The 25,592-nt window shown below is 40.2% G+C and overlaps 1 pseudogene; it reads left to right on the top strand.

Annotated features, from left to right (window-relative positions):
• The window catches only part of LOC121163552, a 64,636-nt pseudogene that overhangs the window by 12,917 nt on the left and 26,127 nt on the right, over positions 1-25,592 (top strand).

Raw genomic sequence — 25,592 nt, 5'->3', positions numbered from 1 at the left:
ACAATTAGGATTCAACCAGATAAAAGACAAGAACTAGAAAGCGCATCCAGGATTCCCATATGAACGGCATGGTCCTAAGTACTTGAGCCAGCATCTGCTGCCTTCCAAAAACAGCAGCAGGAGATTGGACCAGAAGTGGAAAGTAGGGTGGCTTAGTAAGCTAAGCCTCCACCTGTGGTTCTGGCATCCCATTAGGGCACCTACTTGAGTCCCAGCTCCTCCATTTTTAATCCAAGCTGCTGCTAGTGGCATGGAACATAGTAGAGGATGGCCCCAGTCCTTAGGCCCTGTACTTACGTGGGACACCCAGAAGAAGCAGCTGGCTCCTAGCTTCAGGCCCGTCTAGCTCTGGCCATTGAGTCCATTTGAGGATTGAAGCAGCAGAAGGAATATCTCTCTGTGTGTCTCTGTCTCTCCTTTCCTCTCTATAACTCTGCCTTTCAAATAAAAATAAATAAATCTTAAAAAAAGAAGAGGGAAGATTCTAGCGCAGGCACTCTGACAAGGCATGTAGGCATCTCTAGAGCTGACCTAAACTGCTGTGCCAAAATGCTCACCCGCACTGTTGAATTGCAAAAGTTCTCCATATTTTTCAGATAACAAGCTTTTATTACATAGATGGTTTACAACAATTTTGTCCCAGTCTTTCCTCTACCTTTTTATCTCTTAACAATATGTTTTGAAGAATATATTTTAAAGAAAATTCATTTTACAACACTTTGTTGACTATGATTTTCTTTTCATAGCTAAGAAATCATTGCATTCTCTTTGATTCACAAGATTTTCTCCTACATCTTTTTCTAGATTTTCTACTTTTTAGATTTACATTTAGATCTGTTACTCATTGTATGTTCATTTTGAATAGCATGCCAAGTAAAAATCCAAGATTTTAAAAAAAAAATTAAATCTGATATTCAGTTTTCTCTGCAATGTTTGTTGGAAACCTTATCTTTTTTCTTTTAAAGATTTATTTATTTATTGGAAAGCAAGATATACATAGAGGAGGAGAGACAGGAAGATCTTTCATCCAATAATTCACTCCCCAAGTGAGTGCAATGGCCAGTGCTATGCCGATCCGATGCCAGGATCCAGGAACTTCTTCCGGGTCTCCCACACGTGTGCAGAGTCCCAAAGCTTTGGGCCATCCTCGACTGCTTTCCCAGGCCACAAGCAGGGAGCTGGAAGGGATATGGAGCTACCAGGATTAGAACCAGTGCCCATATGGGATCCCGGCGCATTGAAGGCGAGGACTTTAGCCACTAGGCCACACCTCCGGGCCCTGGAAACCTTATCTTTTTAAAATGATTTATTTATTTATTTATTTTTATTTTTTTATTGTTGTTAACATTGTATTATGTTTATTTATCTTTATAGGAAAGTTGGATATATAGAGAGGAAGAGAGACAGAGAGGAAAATCCCCCATCTGATGATTCATTCCCCAAGTGGTTGCAACGGCCCGAGGCTGAACCAATCTGAAGCCAGGAGCCAGGAGCTTCTTCCAGGTCTGCCACACAGGTACAGGGTCCCAAAGCTTTGGGCCAGCCTTGACTGCTTTCCCAGGCCACAAGCAGGGGGCTGGATGGGAAGAAAGGACACAGGCATTAGAACAGGTGCCTATATGGGACCCCGAGTGCATGTGAAGCGAGGACCCTAACTGCTAGGCTACTGTGCCAGGCCCCACACTATTTTTTTTAATCTTTGAACCTAGGCCAAAATTCAATTTTCTGTGTATGTATGAATGTTTTTTTCTTTTGCATGGATCTATTTGTGTATCATATTGTCAAAATTCTGCTTTTTGATTACAGTAGCTTTATAATTATTTTTGAAATCAGACACTGTCATTCCTCCAAGTTGTTCTTTTTCAACTCTGTAATTTATGTCACTATTATTTCTGTGCTAATTTTAGACAGCTTGTCAGTATTCACTTTTTAAGAAAAGATTTATCCAAAAGGTGGAGTTAAAAAGTGAGAGAAAGAGAGACATCTTCAATCTAGTAAGCATAATGATCTCCAGTTACATCTATTCTGTTTAAGTGTCAGAATTTCAGTTGTTTCTATAGATGAAGGATCTTCCTGTGTGTGTGTGTGTGTGTGTGTGTGTGTGTGTGTGTGTGTGTGTTGTGTGTACCACCTTTTCCTCTAGTTGGTTTTGTCTTTGCTATTGTGAGTTGGGATGCAAACAGGTAGATGTGCAGTTGTCTCTTTCATTTGCTGGCTTTACCTCCTCTGACTGTATTCCCTGAATTGGGAGAGCTGGGTTATATCGTAGGACTATTTTTAGATATGGAGCAATCCATTCAAGCCTCATCTTAAACGTTTGGTTATAGTTTTCACCCTACAGACTCCATTTTTGAGCAGGAGATCCCTTTCTCTTGAATAATCATGTTAGTAGTGAACTGGGCAGATTTCTCAAAGTAAGCTCCCTGAGTATATTCTAGATAAAACTACAAACCATGTACATGGCTACCAGCTTCTATTTCTTCACAGCATCCCATCCCAGAGTCTCTTCTTTTTATTTCCAGGGAGACTGAGTACTGTACCGATGTGATTGAAGTTCTTCTGCAGGCTCCCTCTGGGACTCCTCACAATGTGTCACATTTCCTGCATTGTTGGCAGTCTGACCGCTGAGAGTAATCTTCACCCTCACAGTGGATGTGGCCAAATGGTTTACTGTAGAGCAAAGGGAATGTCATAAATTACACTCTTGTCAACTTGGACTTGATTGAACAACAACAACAACAAAAAAACATGCCTTCAACTATCCTTTTATTTGACCCATAAGTTTAAAAAAAGCAATTATTTGGTTTCCAATTTGTTGTGGATTTTTCAGGGTTCTGCTAATATTTTTGAAATTAATCCAACTGTAGTTTAAAAAAACTGACAATATATCATATAACCTGACTCACTTAAAATCTATTTGGTATATGTTGACATTATTTAGCTCCTAAATTCATATAGGTATTTAAATTGCAAAGTTTTTGAACTGTTTTTACTAGGAGGATGAAGGACGGATCCAGTTACAGTATTGAAGGTACACTGAGGGGGGAGTCTTTAGGGCTGTGTCGTTATATGGGATTGGTTATCAAAGCTGAGTTAAGCCTAGCCACATCTCTGCAACCTGTCTCTTCAGGTGGTTTTTCCAGTATGTGTCTTCCACCATCTCCTACCCTCATTAGATACCACATCATTGAAATTGCACAATCTTCAAAACCATGAACCAAAATAAACTTGCTTTCATGAGTAGATGGTGCCAGGAATATGGCTATAGGGACATTGACCTGACCAATACACTATTGAAGCTGTGCTGTCTTCCAGGATCTGGTCTACTCTTGTGTTGCTGTGCACTTGAAAAGAATATGTACCTTGTTGATACAAAGGAAAACTTTTAAAATGTGAATTATATCAAGTTGATTGAAAATATTTTCTGAATACTCTATATCTGATTACTATTCATTCTGTGCAATTTTTGAGATGAAGTTATGACATTTCAAATCTAATTGAGAATTTCCTCTAGTTTTCCTGGAAATTCTAGTAGTTTATATATTTTTAAAGTGTAATGAGGTATGTATTTATTTAGATTTTGTATTCTTTTGATAAATTCATCCATTGGTCCTTAAGAAATCATCGGCCTTCTAATTAACTGATCAACTGACATTTATGAAATATAATCATTCACCATGTAATTACTTATCATGAAAGCAACCATGTTTGACATCAATGTAACTATTCTACCTTTATTTTGGATAGTGTTAGATTGGTATGTCGTTTTATCTTTTTATCTTTTCATATTTTTGTTTATTTACATTTAAAATGGAGCTTATTGCTGGTTATAATGTTTCCACATATTGTGGTAATGTGAACATTTTGTTAAGAAGTTTTTGAACATTTAATTTGCTATGATCTTTGATTTTATAGAGTATACTTTGATCATATTGCTGTTTTTGCTCAGTTGTCCTTTCAATTTTTCTTTGTATCATTTTTTCTTTTTCTTTCCTTTCGAATATATTATAAATCTTTTATTTATTTTTCACTTCATTGTTGTCTTATAAATGGTACCTTTTATCATTTTAATGCTTTTTTAATGCTTATTGTACACATCTTTTATTTGCTACATGCTTGCCTCAAAAGAGATTATATAACTTATTTTTAGTGATAAAAAAGCCTTACAGTTCTATGATTTCTTTTCTTCTTCACATTCTTGCATTATTTTTGTCATATATGTATTTATGTGCACACACACATACACAGATTTCTCATGCTGGATCAATACAGGTACTCACAACTCAACTTGGTACCATTCATTTAAAATCAGAGGCCAGGTCCAACAAGACTTTGCATGCAGTTTGCCAATATCTCATTATTTTAAAATTTTTAAAGTTTGGTTAATGGGAATAGACACTATTCCTTGTCTTGTGTGAATACAGGGTCATAACTCTTATAATAATAAAATTTTATTAAATTTGTTAAAGGAAAAATTGCATCTTTTGGTGTTTTCACCAAAAGATCTTAGTGTGACTATTTATTGGTAATCTAATTATATGCCAGGCATTGGGGAGGGAATAATAAGACAAAAATTTCTCACTTCACAGAGATCTTATTTTAAACGAGGAGAATAGTCAATAGCTATAATAAGAAAGTAAAATATATGGAACATGAGACAATAAAGTGTGCTATGAAGTAGGATGAAGGATGGAGGCGGGTAGGGAATGTTAGGGTGCCTGAAATTTTAGATTGGGTGACCCAGAAATGTTGCTGAGGGGGTGGCATTTAAATAGGGTACTGAAAGAAGCAAAGAAAGGCACCATTCAGATATTCAGTGAAGAGCATCTTGTATAGAAGCAAAAGCACATACAGGTGTTGTTAAGCAAGGAAATGTGCACATCTTGTGCATGAGTAAGCCACAGCAGGTGAGTGTTGCAGATGGAGAAAAGCTCCTTTGGTTTCCTAAATGAGCAACAGACTAGGTTCATGTAATTCTCCGCTGCTTTTCAGTTGCCATATTTGCGCCACAGAGAGTCTTTATGTGTGAGTTTATGTATTACGAATTTTTATTTTTTTGTACTCTGCTATCCCAAAAGTATTTCATTTGGTTTCTATTTGGGCCTTCATCTTCTGGTTATTTATTTATTTATTTATTTATTTATTTATTTATTTATTGGCTGGCTGGAGGAGGGCTGTAATCCAACTACTCAGTTTTCTTAAAGCACTGCTGTAGCCATTTTCTTTTCTTTCTTAGGAGCCTCAAATTGTTTTAAAAATCAAGTCCAAAGTTTAGGTTTGCTGTGAGGACCTCTGTCACTGTGGGATGTCGAGCCATGAACTCTAGATCTGTGCTGCCTTCCTGACACTTCACGTTTATTGCCACCTTGCCTGAGATCACTCTGGCTCACTTGTCTGGAGAGCCTTGTTTCTCATTAACTCACTTTGCACACATCCTTGAAACAAAGACTGACATCTATTTATATATTCAACAAAGCTTTTGTAAATGATCTTCTATACACCAGCCTAAAGCAGTGTAATACCCTATACAATTACCATGAGTCCTAACCAACTGCTTTCCTTTGCTGAACCCCTCAACTATACAACAGAACATTCGTGTTTCACTAAATATTTTTAGGTCTCTACTGTTCATGCATCTTTTCTTCATAGTTAAATAGTAAATTTCTCAAGGACAGAAGCTTTGATTTTTGTTACTTTATGTTTTTCCATGGTGTCTAGTATAGCAGAGGCAAATGAAATGTGTTGACAGATTGACTTAATTCTAAATGGTTTTCTAGAAAGAGGAAGTCACAACCATCCTCTGAACAACACATTTCCAAGTTGTATTTAATTACCATTCCATCTTAGTAAATAAAAATAGCAACTACAAAAAGTTCATGGAAAATGGAATTAAAAGATCAGCCTGTTTTGGTGAAAGTAAAAATGGAATGTTGCCATGATACACATTTCCCATGAACCTTCTGAAGACTCCAGCATATCTCCATGTCCGGAAAGATCACTGGTCCCTTATAACAGTGGATGATCATTCTCTAAGTTCCTTTCAGTTGATGATGTTTTGATTTCTACAAAAAAAAAACCACAGGGTGTTGATTACTTCAATAGTGCAAATGTGTCCTAAAGGAGATAATTTTGTGTGTGGTTCTCATGTTGCAAACATTCATCATGTGTCTCTCTGTGACAAGGTGAACAAATTTACGGGCCTCTCCCAATCCTGAAGCCACAATACGTCTCTCCTTCTTCATCAGTGCAAGGAGACAGCTGTTTAGATCCCATTGTTGCTGCAAATTACTAACAGCCATGCCTTAACAAGATATACTACCCAGTAATAAGGATCCACCACACTGGGGTCCTTGCTGCTCTACTGTGTCAAGCCCCTTGCTGCTCTTAGTCCTTGTAGATTTGCTGACCTCTGGCCCTGAAGGTCCCTTTCCTCAGCTCTGAGGAAGATCATCTCCACTTTTGAGCTTTTAGCTCAAAAGCTGCCTCATAGGATTGCCTTCCCTGACTGTTTTTGTTTAAAGACATCTTTTCCTGGGCCAACAGCAACCTGTACATGACTGTTTATCAACTCTTTATCCCTTCAGTAGTGTTTATCCCTTCAAGCTTGGTAGAGTACTGGCACTTGATAAATGCAATAAGTTAAAGCAAATAACCTGTCATAACAACAGCTGCATCCATGGCCCAGCATGTTCACTGCCTCACACTTCACGTGAAGATTGGCTATTGTGCACTCAGAGCTGTGTTCACAAGACATTCTGGAAGCCTTGTTGTCAAGATTTAAAACAACTGGAACAGATTACTGAGATAGAAACAGAAGACTAAAAAAATCAAAGTTTACAAGTACATGATCAAGATTGTCATCATCTTCCACGTATTGTGATCACAAAGCTGTGTTGAGTTAAAAAATACAGACATGTCTCCACACCATGAGTCATGTTTTTGATGTGTTCTTCCCTGGGTTTCCCTCAATTTCTTTGTCAGCTGACTTACATTTATCTTAAATGAATTTTCACATCAACTTTAGCCTGCATTTTAGAATTTTCTTTACTTATTAACTTATAAGTACATAATATTATATCGAAAACTGAACTCTGATAGGAAAGCAATATTTGACATTTAAAGTAGAAAAGAAGCTCACAAATTACAATGACCGTAAACATGGCTTCTGAGGCTTTTACTAGAATAGAATTAGTAATTACCCACGGGAGGGAAAGAGGGCCTGAAAGGGAGGGAAGTGAGAGTATGCTGTGCTGGGAAACGGTAGCGCTTCGGCAAGCTCATCAGCTGCACATAGAACACACACATGTGTGTCTGGCACTGGGTGCACCACTATTTTCTATCCTTGTTTAAGGATGTTAACACCTGATTTATTCTTTAAAGAACTTAATTTGGGCCAAAAGGAATGATCTGAGGCAACCCTTTAAGCCTGTCTGAAGTTGGAATTTTGTTTTGGAGCCTGCTGTCAGCCATTATGGGGGTGATAACTTCAAACCTTTAATTGGCTGAATTCTTGAGTCTTTTCTGAGACTCAATAAGGAAACGTCATTACCTACCCCACTTTCTATAGTTGTGGGGAGCCAGATATTCAGTGAGATGTTAGTTGGGCATCCATATTAATAATGCTCCTTCCTGGTCCTGCTAATGATCTCAGTGGGTCCCTTTGGTGTTTCTTTTGCCCTGCTTTTTAATGGTCATCTCATTTCTGCTCAGGATATAGATGCTGCTTAAGGATCCTGCTCTCATCTGCTCTTTCCTGCGTCTAGACTGATAAGGCTGACGTGCATGAAATATAATAGCAGTGCTGACAGGCCAGCTGCTGCTGTCTAGGATCTCATGGAAGGTGACCTTATGCTTCCTACAGATGTTAAGCCCTGCTTGCAGGTGACCCATCCATTCTGTCCATGTCTCTACTCTGCATTTGAAGTCTGCATCAGTCAGAAGGGTGAATTATTTTGTTAAAGGTCCCATTTGAATTTGTAACTCTTGCTGACACAAGAAAAAGGCAAAAAAGAAAGAGCAATTTATTTCTAGGCTCTTGCTAAGTAGCAGCTGTTTTCTGTCAAAAGTAATATTACAGCAGTCTGTTATGTTTGCATAGCATCATAGGATTTTAAGATACAAACTTCATTTCAAAAATTATGCAAGAAGTCACAAACATACTCTCATCAAAGAATATAAAAATATTGAGAGGCAATCATGTCTGCTGGGAAAGAAGGTAAATTGAGAGGGAGTGACGTGAGGGTTATAGTTGAAGGAGGCTTTAAAATTGTATGCTTTTATTTGAAATGCAAAAACAGAAAAAAACTAATAGACAATAACAGAGATTGCCTATCCATAGGTTTATTCCGCAAACATTTTCAATAGTTTGGGCTGGGATAGGTCAAAGTCAAGGACCGGGAAGTCAATCTAGGTCTCTCATGTGGTTGGTAGAGACATGACAACAGGAGTGATCATTTGCTGCTTCCAGGGTGCACACAAGAGGAAACTGGAATTAATAGAACTGAGATTTGAACCCTGACACTCAACATGAGATATAGACATCTCAAGAGGCATATCTTAATCACAACACCTAATGCATACAATATTGTTATATCTATCTATCTTTGATCTATCATCTATTTATCTATCTATCTATCTAAATTTTATTTATTTTTTATTGGAAAGGCAGATATACAGAGAGGAGAAGCTCACCACAGTTAATTTGAAGCCAGGAGCACAGAGCATCCTTCAGGTGACCCACGTGGTACAGTGGCCCAAGGCTTTGGGCTGTCCTCCACTGCTTTCTCAGGCCATAGGCAAGGAGCTGGCTGGGAAGTGGAGCAGCTGGGACATAGACTGGTGCCCACAAGGGATCCTGAAAGGCGAGGACTTTAGCCAATAGGTTATCATGCCAGGTTCTGCATTGAAATTTTGGTGTGTATACTTACATAGCTTTGGATAAGCATTTTTGTACATGAACTACATAAATGAATTTGTTTACAAGAGTGACATCATACTAAATCCACAGCTCAACAATATTTTTTACCTGCTATGCCTTGAAGAGCTAGGTCATTAGAAAATAGGTTTGCTGTGTTAAAATATATATAACTAGCATTTCTGGCATATGCCATAACTCAGTCAAATACTTTCTTACATGCAGACATTTATTTCCCATTTGTTAGTATAGCAAAATCACATCAAACATCTTATGGTATACATCTTAAAAAAGATTTATTTAATTTTTGTAAAGACAATGTTTCAAGAAGAGAGAGAGAGATCTTCTGTCCCCTGTATCATTTCCCAAATGGCCACAATAGCTGTGGTTGGACCATGCTGAAGCTAAGAGGCAGGGATTCCGTTCAAGTCTCCCGTGTGAGTGCAGGGGTCCAAGGACTTGGGATATCTTCCCTTGCTTTCCTCCTCTCCATTTCCTTCGGCTCTATTAGCAAAGAGCTGGATTAGAAGTAGAGCAGCTGGATCTCTCACTGGTGCCCACATGAGATGCTATTGCAAGCAGCAACTTAAGCCACAATATCAGCCCTCGTTCACTGTACACGTTTATGTATGTGTCTTAGTATTGCTTTCAGTAGAGATAGAAACCTGGAAGTGAAGTTGCTGTGTGAGATTTTGGACAAATTAGTTTCTTTTATTATAAAATAAGCTAAATGTTGCCAACCACAAAAGTTATTTTAAACATTTCAAGTTAAAATTAAATCTTTAAATTATAAATGCAAGTTTATTCTCTATTTCATTTTAAACAGTTTCATAATATCCCTCCACATTATTCTCAGAGTCATTTTTATTTCTTCGTTTCTGTTCTGTTCTCCTATGTCAGGATGCCTGATGTGCAGAATAAAGTAATCAACCAAGTCCCTGTCCTCTGCCTACAGTTCCTTTCTGCTGCTTGTGTTGAAGGTACAAAGTCCCTGGAAGAATGGTAGAGTTCTGTATTCTCCCTTCCCTTCACCTTTCTTTCTTGCTCCCCTACCATCCTTGACTTTTTCTGCCTTTGATTCCTTCAAAGCTATGCAGGGACAAATCAGCTGGATCACTGCGAAGTGGCAACAGCTGGGTGAGATTGTGGCCTGTAGAGAGATCTAGGCACAAGCTGAGAGTTGGGCTGGAGTTCAAGCAGAGGCTAAGAGCCAAGCCGTAAGTGGCACAAGGGAAGGCTAGCATCAAGGTCTCAAGTAGTGATGCTACAGCACTTAATGCTTTAAGAGAATTCCTCAGGTGGGGTCCTTACTGGCTGAGTAGAGATGAGAGACACTGAGGGACAAGAAGTGGCAGTATGCCGATGCTTGCAAGCAAGGGAAGCAGCCTCGGGTTGGTGCTGCTCCATGTGTTTGCCTCGAGCCCTTGTGTGCACAATTTTAAGAGAGCAACACTGACCAAAATCAAATGCAGTGGAAGGATCAGTTCTGGTTCTTAAATAATACACTGTTTTTCTCAGAATTTCAAATGCTAACCTAAATACTCTTTGCTAAACATGAGTGTATTTATTAAATAGATACTCCCTTTAAAAATGCTTGCTCTCCTTTGAGATACATCACAGCCTTCATATGTCATTTCTCTGGTGGTTAAAGTCTGCATTTTGCAGGTATGTTTTTAAAAGGTAGTCATTGACCACTGTAGATTTAATGAAAGGACCTCATTAGTGTTAGAACTAATATGTAAAGTTTTTAAAAGCTCAGACCATGATCTCTGTTTCCAGGGAACGGCGCAGATGGTAAGGCAGTGAATGTTAACCAAGAGGCTAAAATGCATCTTGATCCTTTCCACTGTGGGGCTTAGGATTCAAAAGATTGGTGGGAAAATAGAGTTAAAAAATACCACTGGTTAGGATACCAGTGTCCTGTATTGAAGCATTGGTATGAGTCCTGGCTGTTCCATTTCCAGCCAGCTCCCCACTAATGCACTTGAGAAGGCAGAAGATAGTACTCTGCCACCCATGTGAGAGACTAAGATGGAGTTCCTGGTTTCTGGCTTCAGCCGGACCCAAACATGGCTATTACAACCCTTTGTGAGGGATGCAGGGAACCAGCAAATGCATGCTCTTTGTTTCTGCCTCTTTCCATCACTCTGCCATACAAAGAAATAAACATAAATCTTTTCTTTTTCAAGAAAGTTTACTCTGGTGGTGAAAAATGTTTGAAACACACACACACACACACACACACACACACACACACAGATTTACCACAATGTGTATTTTTTCCGTGGACTTTTTAAAGATCTCTCCTGAACATTAGCCTTTGACATGGTGACAAAGCAGGGAGGTAAAAGAGAGGATTACTGAGGAATTTAAATATTAGCATCAACTGTTGGTCTAACATCTTCAAAGCCCTGCACAGTTTTCTCACCATTCATCTGTTCCCTTGCTTGAGCAGGTTAATGCCATCTGTCCAAAATAAAATTTCAGAAGGGTAGAGTCCTGTGGGGTCAGTTTGCCTTGTGCTGATCATAACAGGCATCTGTATGTTTAATCAACTCTTTGATACAAACAATGAATAAGAAGAGATATTTCATCTCTCAGTCACTTCTGTGAAACCTCTGCAAGTGATTCCATTCTGTTCATATGCTCCTCCAAGAACATCTGAGCTGTTCTTTGGGGCCAGACGTTCAGCCTACAATGATCTGAGAATAGTTACCATACTGTGGAAGAGATGAGTATCTAACCCAAGGAGTCAAGAAGAATAAAAGCACAATCCAATTGGGGGGGGGGGGGAAGGGAGACAAAACAGCCATGATCTGGTAGCTAAAGAGTAAGACCAGCTTTTTTTTTCTGGAGGTGACATTTAGCTCCGTGTGTTAAGCATGCCATTTTGTCTATGTTACAGAAAACTTGGGAATTGTTACAGCTGCCTAGCTACTGGGTTGCTCCTAAGACGCATGCCTTCAATTTGCTTGGGATTTTAATTTCAAGTCTGAAACAACCTGACTGCAGAGTGTTGATATGAGTTTTCAGCTTCTTGGTTGAATTTAGCAAGCTTAGAGCTTTCTAAGTCATCTTTAACAGCTCAGCATCACATTTCTGATCACACAAACAACTCTCCCAACATCATCTTCAATTCATCTGCCTCTTTCATTCTAGGAAAACAGAGCTTTGAGTCCCTTCTGTTCTTGTCTCCCCCTTCTTATTTCTATATATATTTTCACACCAGAACTTACACCTAGAAAATTCTCCCACTTTTCTTTCCAACAATAACTTTTCTTACCTCTCATCTTCCTATCTTACACCACAGTTCAAATTCCCTTTGCTCATTTAAAATGATTGGAAACATCTACATTTAAGGACTTGGGCATGATTTCTACCAACAGTTGTGACAAAAATAACCTCCCTCTCTTTCAGCCCTTAGCACAATGCTCATTACGTACTACATGCTCCATAAATACTTTTGAATAAAGGAATATCCATTCTTTTGCAAAAAATAACTTGATTATATAAAAACAAAATATGAAGGGTGGGTATGTAGTACTAGGATTGTAATGTTGTCTTGTCCGTGTTGTGGGGGAACTTTACAAGAAGCATAATAGCTCAACCGGCTAATCCTCCACTTGCAAGCACTGGTTTCCCATATGGGAACTGGTTTGGGTCCTGGTTGCTCCACTTCTGATCCAGTTGTCTGTTTATAGCCTGAGAAGATAGCAGAAGATGGGCTCCTACACCTGCATAGGAAACCCAGAAGAATCTCCTGGCTTTGTTGGCTCTGCTCCGGTTGTTGCAACTATTTGGGTGGTGAACCAGTAGATAGAAGAGCTCTCTGTCTCTTCTCTCTGTAAACTTGTGTTTCCAATTAAAAAAATAAGTAAATCTAAAAAAAAAAAAAGCAGCAGCATGCTGTTGCACCTGACTTTCACCCACAGGATTCCCAGTTTCACACTTCTGGCCACCTCCTATGAGTCTTTAGGTCTTGGTGTAGGATGACTTCCTCTGGAAAGCCTTTCTGGGCTGCCAAGGTTGAGGGATGGCTTCCATGCGCTTCCAGATTGTGATCCAAATCTGCATATCCCTATTGAACCCTTATCTTTCAGAACTGGCATCCATTTCTCTCCCTTTCCTCTCCTCTTAGAAGACCAACTTATTCTTTACCAGGTCTCCACTACCTGCAAGGACTCTGGAACTCCCAAGGCAAGCAATAGAAATGGATTTTTAAAAAATGGTTTGAATGACTCCAGAGAAGCATGGGGGAGTGAGAAAGGAGGTTGGAAATCTTTTAGGCAATGGACAAACGGACTCAGGAGCACTTTTTAGAATGAGAGGGAGAATACCTCTGAGAGTCTCAAGACTTGAGAGGTGAGTGGGGCACTCACGAATTCAGCAGCTTGGGCATGAAGGCTGCTATGAACACAGCCTGTTTCTTTGGGTTACATGAGCTTGCACCATCCTTTTTTCTCTAAGGTGTTTTCTGTTCCCACAACATACTGCAGTACGGACTCACCTTTTGCCTTATTTCAGGCTGCCACAGGAAAACACTAAAGATAGTTCGGAGCTAAGAAAGTTTAGGATGAATGTGCCACCAGACTCCTGTCCAGGGAAGCTGTTTCTCTGATCATAGGCAGCTGTTTTCTTGCAGTGTCCTCAGTTGGCAGATGAAAGGAGAGAATTTTTTAGTGTCTCTTGTATAAGGGCATTATTAAGTTCATTCATGGAGGCTCCACTTCCATGAAGTTATTACCTTCCAGAAACCTACTTACAGAAAACATCACAAAGAGGGATTAGGTTTCAACATAGAAGGAGTTGGAGTTTCTAGAATGTTCAGTCAAGAGTACATGTCCTACTTGCCTGTGAATGCCCTAACCACCCCCACTCACTATGTCTTTCAGCCATAAAGAGCAACATCTCAGAGCTATGTTCATGCTGACACAATGGAGCAAGTACTTAGGAAAGAAAAATCTGCTCTCTCCTTGGCCAGTATTTTCTGATGGTTTCCTTCAGGGAAAGGTGGGAAATCCATTTTACATAGCCTGTATTCCACCATACATTTTTCTGACAAGTGATTATTACAAACATTCATGTCATAAATAATTTATAATTGAAGACCTCAATCCTGCTTGTGTGATACGTTGTTAGGAAGCCATAACTTATGCATGGATTGATGGGGCTTCCTCCAACTTCTTTATCTTACCTTCATTTATTTATGAGTCAAAGTGCTTTTCCTGGTACTTCTCAGAGCCAAGGACATCGTCTATGATTTCTCAGAATTCTTGCCTCATACATCAGGGTTGTATTTGGTGACACTGGAAACTTCATCAATTTAATATTCAGTATGTATCTTCCTTTGAGTTAATGCATAACTCAAAATTTTCATCTCATCAATACATTAACTAGCTGCCTGTTTTTGGAAAGCTTTTAATGATAGCAGTTCAGGTATCTCATCCTTTGTGACAGGTCTCTAAGAGACCAGACATCAGAAAAGTTTGGTTTGAATTCCTATTGATTTTTCTGACAGTGTTCTAAAACACGAAATTTCTTCCTCTTTAGAGAACTTGAAATGCCAAAAGCGGTTGCCCAGAGACAACTGACCATTGGATTTAAAATTTTAACAAGCATTCCAAACCTTCTGGGAGACAAAGCTGACTGCAGCTTCATGCCGCTCATAAACCATGTTTTCCATCCCTACTCATTGTCAGAAATAATTTGTGTTAAGGACCACAAGGTCAGTTGTGGAATAGTGAAGATAATCAATTTGCTTACTGCTTACATGCTTGCTCCTGGCTTGAGGCCCTAGGCTGCCTTCTTGGTACTGTACCAGCCACTATGGTCTTCCCTAACTTTGAATAAGCACCACCTGTGGCTTGGCCTCACCACCACAAGACTCTAATTAGACCACAAAAATCCAATGGTGCTGCACAAGATTTGAGTTTGCTTTGGCTGACTCTGTTGCCTTATAATGAGTTTGTAAGCATGGGTATAGATTTGACTTCATCTAGGTCAAAAGTTCCCTTATGGACCCAAAGTTAATGTGGTTCTGTGTGAAGAGAGACAGAGACAGAGAGAGAGAGAGAGAGAGAGAAAAGGAGAATATGGCAGAGTGGCATAAATTATGCTATTGTAATGACTTCCAAAAAAATTGAAACAAACAATTTGTTTGTGTGAACTAAGTTTATAGACTAAACAATTTGTGTCTTGATGGTGGTCAAGTGTTCTGCTTGGGGAGACGGGATGTAGAAAGATGGGATGCATTTCAAAACCAGAAAGATCTGACTTAAATCTGCAGCTTAGTCATCTACTCACTGTGAGAATTTTTGGGCAGATACACTTTCTTAGCTTCTTTGATTCAGTTTTCCCACTGAGAAAATGAGGCTAATACACAGGCAGACGTGATTAGGGATGAAGTAGAATTTGATTCACAGAATGGTCGGCACATAGTGACCACTAAATCAGTGGCAGTTAGGATTATTTTGTGACTATTGTCTTAAATAGATCCATCATATTCTGATCTATTTTTGTGTCAGAATTATTTTAGAGTTAAGTGAGATCCTTTATGAAAATCCCTCACCAGCTCTCCAAAGGTAGTCACAACTGTTAAAGAGAAAACATAGGGTAAGGAAGATTTATAATTTTCCCAATCATGCAAGTCATAAATAGTGGAGTCAACATTCAAATCCAGCTAATCTGACTTCAAAACCTTTCCTCTTAAATAGAGAAATTCATTGAGACGTACACACACACATTTAGAATAATATGCTTAAAAGAAAGAAAAGAAAAGCTGGGGGCCCGGTGCCATGGCCTAGCAGCTAAAGTCCTTGCCTTGAACACGCCTGGATCCCATATGGGTCCCAGTTCTAATCCCGGCAGTCCTGCTTCCCATCCAGCTCCCTGCTTGTGGGCTGGGAAAAGCAGTCGAGGATGGCCCAAAGCTTTGGGACCCTGCACCCACATGGGAGACTTGGAGGAAGTTGCTGGCTCCTGGCTTTGGTTTGGTGTAGCACCAGTCATTTGGGGGGGAAAAAGCTGTTGTTTTTAAAAGATATATAGTTTGTTATTTAACGTCTTTTAAAACATAGCGCCCACAGGGCAACATATATGTAAAATTGGCCTTAGGTCAGGAAAAATCTATTTATACATGACTACTTCAGAGATAGCAAAACCGCTTTTGCTTTTTTCAATTTATTTTGATTTGATTTAATGAGAAAGAGAAACAAAGATGCTTCATGCACTGGCTCACCCCCAGATGCTTGCAGCAAGCAAGGTTGGGCATGGCCAAAGCCAGGATCCAGGAACTCAGTCTGGATCGTTGACGTAGGTGGCAAGACCCCAAACACTTAAACCATCACTTGCAGCATCTCAAGGTGCACATTAGCACAAAGTTGGAATGGAAAGCAGTGTCATAGTTTGACCCAAGAGCCCTGATGGCAGAGTATACGTATTCTATACATACTGCAGATGTTCACCTCAGCTCTTGATTTTAGGGTAATTTCATAGTTGGAAAAATTAATTTTTTGAAGGAGAGAAAAGCAACAGAGTTTTCAAGACATTTTACATTTCCTTTGTAAGTCTTACATTAAGCCTAGGAGGGGCTTGATATACACAGGATCATTGACATGGAGAAAGGTACTTCTAGCAATGGCCGCTAAGCACATTCACTTAGTGGTCAGTGTGGTGTGAGCATGCCACATGCCTGCTAAAGAAGTAGACTCGTATCATTGTTTATTGGATAATCCACCACTGGAATTTGTGGGTAATTATCTGAATAAAAGTGAATATTTGATAAGGCAAATTACAAATAGTTCCTTTCCGTACTTCTGAAGTAGGCTTCATAGGCATTTGCCTATCACATGGATGTATGTGTGTTGGGCACACCTGTAGGCTATGACACTATCATGTATCTATAGCATCAGCTTAGCACACTGAAATGCCAAGAGATAGCATCCAAAAAGTGTATGTTGAATTCCTTTAAAGTATAGGACTGATGGGTCTGGACAGTATTATAGACCATCAAATGCTGTCAAAACAAAATACAGAAAAACTTTACGACTTTTTCAGAATTTTTTCTTGTCCCTTTGCAATTCCCCCTGTCCCCTCTTATGCATGGGCAATCTGACCAACTTTTTGTCACCACATGTTATTTGGAATTTTCTAAAATAGTGTGTAAATAAATCATACACCACACATTTTCTTTTTACTAATCGGATCACAAGATACACGCATGTTTAACATTGTAAGAGCTTCAAATAGTTTTACATTTTGTATTTCTAAATTATTTATAGGATTTCCAGTTTCCCACACTTCAGCAATATTTGGTATCCTCACTCTTTATATATCATCCAGTCAGTTAGGTGTAAGCGAAATCCAAGTCATTGTGATTTTAGTTTATGTTTTCCCTATAACTGATGATGTTGAGAAGGCTTGTGCTTATTAGCAATCTATGCATCTACTTTGGTAAAATAATCAAAACTACTGGACATTTTGAAAATTGAGCTGTTTATTTTTGTCTTCTCTTTTTATTCTGGATATAAGTACTTAAAATTTAAGTGTGTGTGTGTGTGTACGTGTATAGGGGATGTTCCCCTGTGGCTTATGTTTATTGTTTTTAATTATGCCCAGTGAAGAGTATGAGTTATTAAAACTGAAAAATAAACTTTATTTTTATAGTTTACACTTTCTTATACTTGTTTACCCCAATATCAAAAAATTTTTCTTTGTTTTCTTTTAGAAGCTTTATGGCTTAACTTCTATTTTTAGACCTGATTGGTTTAATTTTGATGTATACTGTGAGGTAAGTAAAGGCACTTTAAAATGTTCATCCAAGGGCAGGCATTGTGGCATAGCAAGTTAAGCCATTGCTTGCAATGTTCACAGCCAATATCTATATCAAATTGCCAGTTAGGGTCCCAACCTCTCTTTTTAATCCAATTTCCTGCTAAACAGGAAGGCAGCAAAATTGGCCTCAGTACTTGACTGTCACCTGTTGGGGAGACCTGGATGGAGTTCCGTTTCAGGCTTCAGCCCTGAACTGGCTGCTATGGGCATTTGAGGGAGTGAATCAACAGATCAAAATTCTTTTTAAAACCCAGAGAATGTAGGGCCTGGCGCGGTGGCACAGTGGTTAAGGTCCTGGCCTTGCACGCCCGGGATCCCATATGGGAGCCGGTTCTATCCTGGCAGCCCCGCTTCCCTTCCAGCTCCCTGCCTGTGGCCCGGGAAAGCAGTCAACGATAGCCCAAAGCTTTGGGACCCTGCACCCACGTGGGAGACCCAGAAGAGGCTCCTGGCTTCGGATCGGCATAGCATCGGCTGTTGCGCTCACTTGGGGAGTGAATCATTGGACGGAAGATCTTCCTCTCTGTCTCTCCTCTCTGTATATCCGCCTTTCCAATAAAAAAAAAATAATAAAAATAAATCTTTAAAAAAAAAAAGAATGTAGAATAGAAAAATGTGCATTTTCCATGAAATAATTTTTTTTTTTTAAGATTCCTTTTGGTTACCTACTGATGTACAATTGTTTAAGAACTTGGCAACCAAAACAGCAAATACTTATTACCTGGCACAGTGTCCAAGAGGTAGCTGGATGGTTCTGGCTCAGGTCTCATGAAGGTTCAAACTGTAGTTGCAACTTCAGTCATCAAAGTCTGGGTAGGGCTGGAGGAGCCCCTCGTAGGATGACGCATTCACATGGCTGTTGGCAGAGGCCTCAGTTTCTCTCCTGTGCAACTGCCTGCATCGCTGTGTATGCATCCTCACAACTTGGCCTTCAGCTTCCACCATAGCAAATGATCTAAGCAAGAACAAGTGAAGAGAAACCAGGGTGTCTTTCACAACTTAGCAGGAGTTCCAAGCCACCCACCATCACTCCTGCTTTATTCAATTCACCTGGGGTGAGACTGTAATTCAATCCACCCTCAAGGTGAAAGGAACTAACTCATACCTTCTTAAGGGTTGGGCATCAAAGAATTTGTGGGCCTGTTTTGAACCACCAAGGGAGATAAACTTCAAAGCTCCTCTCTCTGTGAATATGCAATTGTTGTACTATAGATTGTTTAAAAGACTTTCTCTGATGTTGGCATTATTTACTTAAATTGCTTAAAAGACTTTGTCCCATTAGTTTTATTTTCTTTTGCAAGTGAATATCAGCAATGATTATCTTTCAGAGACAACCTGATTTTTAAAATTCTGGCATATAGCAAAAGGCCAGTAAAACACACGTGAAAAATGAAAATAACTGCATTAATTTTAGCAATATATTTTGTGAACTTTTACACTTTAGATGTAATATTGGAAGAAATATAAGGCATCAGCTAATTTATCTTGGTTGACTTATGAATATAAAAGCAGAAGTGCTGGGAGATATAATGTATAGTGAGTGGCTCAGAACATAAACATAGTGTAAGTTAGAAATAGATCTGAGATTATTAGCTTTTTTGTCTTCTAGTCTAGTAATCTTTCTGATATATAAGAAATTGAGAAGTCTTTGTTATGGAAGGTTATGACCTTCATCTTTGAAACTGTCATTTCAAAGGCTAGAGGGGCCCTTTTAATTTTATCTTATTAGTTACATTCATGTGAAAATGGGTCTTCTTCCCTTAATACTTTATTCCTTTTGTTTTCTTCATCCATCCATCTACTCATCAATCTACTCATCCACTCTTATTAGTTAATTCATAGGCCTGAGTTAAATATCTTTTGTGGGCTAAGGATTCATCTAAATGCCTAGGATGTAAGTCTTAACAAGGTATTGCCCTAAGATGTCATTGTCTAACTTCTGTGAGCACTAATATTTCAATTCTTTCAATGAGATAAGCTTTTCAAGTCAAGGTCTTTTGCCTATCAGGCCATCACCCAAAAAACCAAAATCTCCAACAAAAATATGATTTTTCTAGAATAACAGGACGAACAAATGCCTCCAACAGCTGCATGTGAAGGGACTGCAGAAAGATCAAGTCCTTCTGTCACCAGGCTGAATTTTCTTTCGGCTAGCACCATCACCAACATTCCTGAAGAAATCTGACAGAAAATATGTGGACTTTGGCAGATGAATCGTTTCACTTTTAGCTTGCTTAAGTGAGGTCAATATTATGCGTTACCTTTTGGGGTACATGTCAGATATTTGAGGTATAAATTGGTCACACTCTGGCACTGGGATGGAAGTACTTTGGTGGAGATGATCATGAGATTTGCCTTCATTCATGGTACAAGCCCACTTCCTCAGGAGAGTTACATTTTGAGGCTTTATTCTACACCTTTTACTAACCATCTCTAGTTGAAGATGTTTATGGTACACTGAGTCACAGTCACTCCCCCTCTGTACACTAGGTTGTTCCTTGCAGTTACTACTGCCATCAGCTGCATTCTGCCTTCCTTTTCTCACAAAGAGAGTAATGGCTTCTGGGAAATCCCACACAGGTGCAGACAAGGGAAGTCTGTATCTGCAGTGGCTGAAGTCCAGTTAGGGCCCACAAACTACCCAGCAGGGCTGCCATTTGGGCGACTCAGTCTGCTTGTGATAAATGGCAGGGCAGCAGAGTGGAGGGCACAGAAGCAGAGGCTGCTCTGGGGGAGGTGGAACCTGAGTTCTGCTGTGGGTTGATGTTAGAAACTAAAGGTCAGTTAGCCAGATTGTCTTTTACTAGAACTCAGGGTGGTCAAGAAGTGAAAATAGAGAATTTTCAATGTGGTTCTTGAGCTGGCACCTAAGGGCAAATGTGCAGAGCTCTTATTCCACAAGAGGGGTTTTTCCTCTGAGAAGGCTTTGTCCTATGAAAGGACATCAAATGCAATGAACAAACCAGGATTCTAGTAATAAACACAGAGAGAGTCTATGGCTGCCTTACGAGAGAACAGATTCTGTCTAATGGATATTGAATGTTCATAAAGCCAGTGAGAGAAGCAGACTTGAAGCTCTGCCGCCAAGAACAAAAGTCAAAATCACATCCTAGGAACCAGCTATCAGAGGACAGTGCTCTGTACATACCATGTGTTTGATGGGGCAGCTCATACTCCACCATCCCCACATCGGGGCATCAACATCATTGTCACTGGAAGATTCCCAGAGCTTTCCTTCCTTGCCTTGTTGAGTCTCAATCAAAGTCTAAAAGGACTCAACACAATAGATCAATTGGCTAATTTTCTCCCTTTAAGCACCGGCAACCCATATGGGTGCCTATTCTGTCCAGGCTTATTCCATTTTCAATCCATCTCCCTGCTGGTGGCCTGGGAAAGCACCAGAAGATGGCTCAAAGACTTGGGACCCTGCACTTCCATGGGAGACCTGAAAGAAGTTCCTGGCTCCTATCTTCAGATTGACTCAGTTCCAGCCATGGCAGCCACTTGGGGAGTGAACCAATGGATGGAAGAGCTTTCTCTCCATTTCTCCTTCTCTTTGTAAATATACCTTTCCAATAAACACAAATATCTTAAATATATATAAGAGGATGGATCTGACTGGTGGACCTTGGTCACCTGGTCAGGCCTAATGGCAAAGGATTCTGGAAAAGTATTTGGCATGTTCAGATCCCACATAGGAGGTCAGCTCTGATGCTCTCTAGAACTCCCATCAGAATTTAGGGTTGTGAGGGGGAAAAATCACTGTATTTATTAACATGCTTCAGAAACTGAGTAACTTCTTTAAGAAAGAAGACACATTAAATTAAAACTTTTTGATTCTGTTGAGGAAGAAAAAAAGAGAGTGATATGCTCTAAGTGAATTTGAAAGCTGGGGGATTAATTAAGAGAAAGTTTCTTGCTCCAGAAAAAGATCTCTTTAAGGTTACTCAGCCTTGGGATGCCTGGGGAGCTTGCACAACATGCTATTGTCTGCACTCCATCTGAGACCAATTAAGTCAACTTTCCCGGGAGTGAATTAGGCCTTAAAAGCTCCTCCCTGGAGATCCTAACATGTGGCAAGGGATGAGAGTCAGTAAGTTACACGCAGAGGCATCTGCAAAAAGGGGAGGGGTGGGCTTTGGAGTTCCTTGGTAGGTAGGCACTGGGAGGCAATGTTAATGCAGAGCCCTGAAGCATGTCTGGCATTCATCTAATGCACTGTGGCTGAGTGACAGAGGAAATCATCCTGTAACTCAGTGGCATTTATAAATCCTAACATGATGCACACATATTAGATGGCCAAAAGACTAAAAAACATTATTGTCTGAGTAATAAAACTTTTTCACATAGGGTAGGGCAATGCCTGTGTAAGCCAAGTCCAACTGATGAGAGGTGTGGGCTTGGAGATCAGAATCAAAGCCCAACACCCAACCTGCATTTGTCATGAAATGATGCATTCTACTTAAATGAGATGCATGGGTGGAGAGTGAACAAAACCTGGGTTTGGTTCTTGGAAAGGCACATCAGGGCATACCACAAAGCAAGACTCTTCAGGGGTGCCTTCTCATGGAAACTCAAGGAATATGCAGTCTCAGCTGGACAGCCTTGTGAAGCATACACATTGACTAGACTCGTGCAGTCCTGGGCCCAGCTAGGAGTGATGTGAAACACCAGGTGCCTCCACATATACGAATACTGTCTTAGACAGAAATCGATTTCTGACAGTTCTGAAGGTAAGAAGCTCAAGATCAAGGCACTGGCATAATTAAGGTCTGGTGAAGACCTCTTTCCTGATTCATGAATGGTACCCTCTTATGCCTTGCCTGATGGAATGGGCATCCAGGATCTCTTAGGCCCCTTTTCTGAGGGCACTAACCTTTCATGAGGGCTCTGTCTTATGAGCTGATTTCCCCCAAAGACTCCTATCACTTTTTCTTTTAAAAGATTTGTTCATTTTTATTGGAAAGGCACATTTTACAGAAGTAGAGAGTGAAGGATTCCATTTAGTGGTTCACTCCCCAAAATGACCACAATAGCCAGAGCTGAGATGATCCAAAGCCAGGAGTCAGGAGCTTCTTCCAGGTCTTCCACATGAGTACGGGTCCAAGGCTTTGGGCTATTCACTGCTGCTTCCCAAGGCCATAAGCAGGGAGCTGGACTGGAAGTGAACCAGCTGAGACATGAACTGCTGCCCATATGGAATGCCAACACCACAGGTTGGAGGATTAGTCTGATGCCCCATGTGCCAGCCCCAGGCCCCCACCTATTAATAACACCATCTTGAAGGTTAGGATTTCAAAATTAGAATTTTGGGGGACATAAACTGTCAGACCCTGGAAAATACTGCTTTGGAGAGAGGGAGGTTATGGAGTTAAATGCTAACCTTGTTGCCTCATTTCAGATTAGGTGGGAGATGAAAGAAAGTAATCAACAAAGAACGTGTATCAAGGAACTAAAAACTCAATTGAAAAGTCAGTGGCAGCAAATATCAGTGTTTGCTTTCCAAAATGAGTGTCTAATAGGGTGTGTTTGGAGCAAGATAGGGTTGGAGGGGGAGGCATTCTGGGCAGCATTGAGAGTAAGTAGTGCTGGCCTTGCCCGCCAGGCTCCCTTATCAGTCTCTATTTGTTGGTTATGAAAGTGATGGATGAAGCCACTGGCAGCAGAGCTGCTGCCTCTGTCCTTGTGTGCACTCATTAAGGTAGTTTTCATGTAACCTTGAAGAGTAGACTGGAAAGGGTATGTACTGATCAATGTTCCCCATGCATCTCCCTGCGGCCGCAGCCTGTGAAGCTACTCGCTTGCTCACATGCCAGGACCTGTTTCTATTTTCTGTGGCAACGTGAGAGAATGGTGCCGGGGTTAATGATGAAAACAGGGGCCTTCCAAGTGTTGGTCTGTGTTCTTGAAGCCAATTATTGGCTATCAGAAAAATTTAGGGAGGAAAAGAGGCCACTAAGAGGATACACAAAAATGTGTGGTAACAATTAAGAGCAGTAGTACTGATGACTGCTGCCTCCTTTTAAACACTGCTTACTTGAGAGAAATAATTTTACACATTGGACTAGGGAGAAAGAACCTTCAAAAATAAGGCTTGCATTCAGTATATGTATATATATATATATATATATATCTTTTATATATATCTGGTATATATATATATCTTCCCAAAGATTTATTTATTTTTATTGCAAAGTCAGAGAGGAGGAGAGACAGAGAGAAAGATCTTCTGTCCAATGATTCACCTCCCAAGTGACCACAACGGCCGGTGCTGCGCCGATCAGAAGCTAGGAGCCAGGAGCCTCTTCCAGGTCCCCTACACAGCTGCAGGGTCCCAAGGCTTTGGGCCATCCTCGACTGCTTTCCCAGGCCACAAGCAGAGAGCTGGATGGGAAAAGGGGCTGCTGGAATTAGAACCGCCACCCATATGGGATCCAGGTGCACTCAAGGCGAAGACTTAAGCTGCTAGGCCACTGCACCGGGTCCTAGTACATACCTTAATAAATACTGACTGCCTAGTACACAGTGGGTGGATGGTACTAGGATGATTGATTCAGAGTCCCTCTCCCCATTTTTGAAGAACTGATATTATTGGGAATATGAGAATCATCGACAATTTTAACCAAATAGAGTTAGTAACAGGATTGGGATGGGGTGGATGACAGGTGCATAACCTGCTTGCATGGTGATGTGTGTGGGTGTGGTGATGGGTGGAGGGGTGCATGGGCATGTGTAGCAGTAGACACAGTAGGAGTTGATGGCAGGTAATTCATTGTTAAATAAACCTAAAGGGCAAATCAGGAAAGGGCAGGATTTGGATATAGCGACATCAGGATGTGTCTCCAAGGGCTCTGAATGCCCTGCTAAGCAATTTGTAGTCTCTTAAAACTCCTTTGTTTTAGAATCACTTGGGATCTTGACATTCAAAGTATTGTTCTCAGAGCAAGAGCCTACATAACCTATGACCATATTAGAAATACAGAATTATGAGGCTGACATTTTGCTTAAAAGTTAAGATGTTGCTTGCGACACCTGTATTTGAGTGTCTGGCTTTGAGTTACAGGTCTGATCCCAATTCCAGCTTCCTGTCAGGACACATCCTGGGAAGTAGCAGCTGATGCATCTTGTCCTCAAATCCCTTCTAGCCAGATGAGAGATCCGGACTCAGTCGCCAGGTCCTGGTTTCAGCCTGACCTGTTTTAGCTGTTGCACGCATTTAAGGGGTGAATAAGTGAGTGCAGGATTTAACCCTATCTGTCTTTACCTGATTCTCAAATAATTAAAATGCACCAATAAAACTTTCAGAAGGAATTATAAACTCTAACCAAGCTATAGCCACATAAGCTGTTTAAGGGGACCCATGTGCCTAGGAATATTTAAGCATCCACCTGGGGAGCTTGCAAAACATGAAGGTTCTTTAATTCTTAATTTTGATTCATTATAGCTGGATGAGACCCTGGATCGCTCAAATCCTCAATGCATTTCAGGTAATTCCATGCAGGTGGCTCAAGGCCTGAAAAAAAATGTATGCTTATCCCCCAATTGCATCAGTATCTCAGAGGATAAAACCCAGGCATCACATTTTTTCTCTTTTAAAAAAGGTTTTATTTGAAAGGCAGATTTGTATAAAGAGAGAAAGAAAGATGGAAGGAAGGAAGGGAGAAAAGGAAGAAAAGAAAGAAAGAAAGGAAGGAAGGAAGAAAGAAAGAAAGAAAGAAAGAAAGAAAGAAAGAAAGAAAGAAAGAAAGAAAGAAAGAAAGAAAGAAAGAAAGAAAAAGAGTTTTCTGTCTGCTGATTTCCTCCCCAAATGGCCAGAGCTGAACTGACCCATAGCAAAGCCTGGAGT

This window comes from Ochotona curzoniae, unplaced genomic scaffold, assembly GCF_017591425.1.
Source record: "Ochotona curzoniae isolate NIBS_2020 unplaced genomic scaffold, NIBS_Ocur_1.0 contig_64, whole genome shotgun sequence".
Lineage (NCBI taxonomy): Eukaryota > Metazoa > Chordata > Mammalia > Lagomorpha > Ochotonidae > Ochotona > Ochotona curzoniae.
The sequence above is the reverse complement of the archived record's forward strand: the minus strand, read 5'-3'. Positions and strand labels throughout refer to the sequence as shown.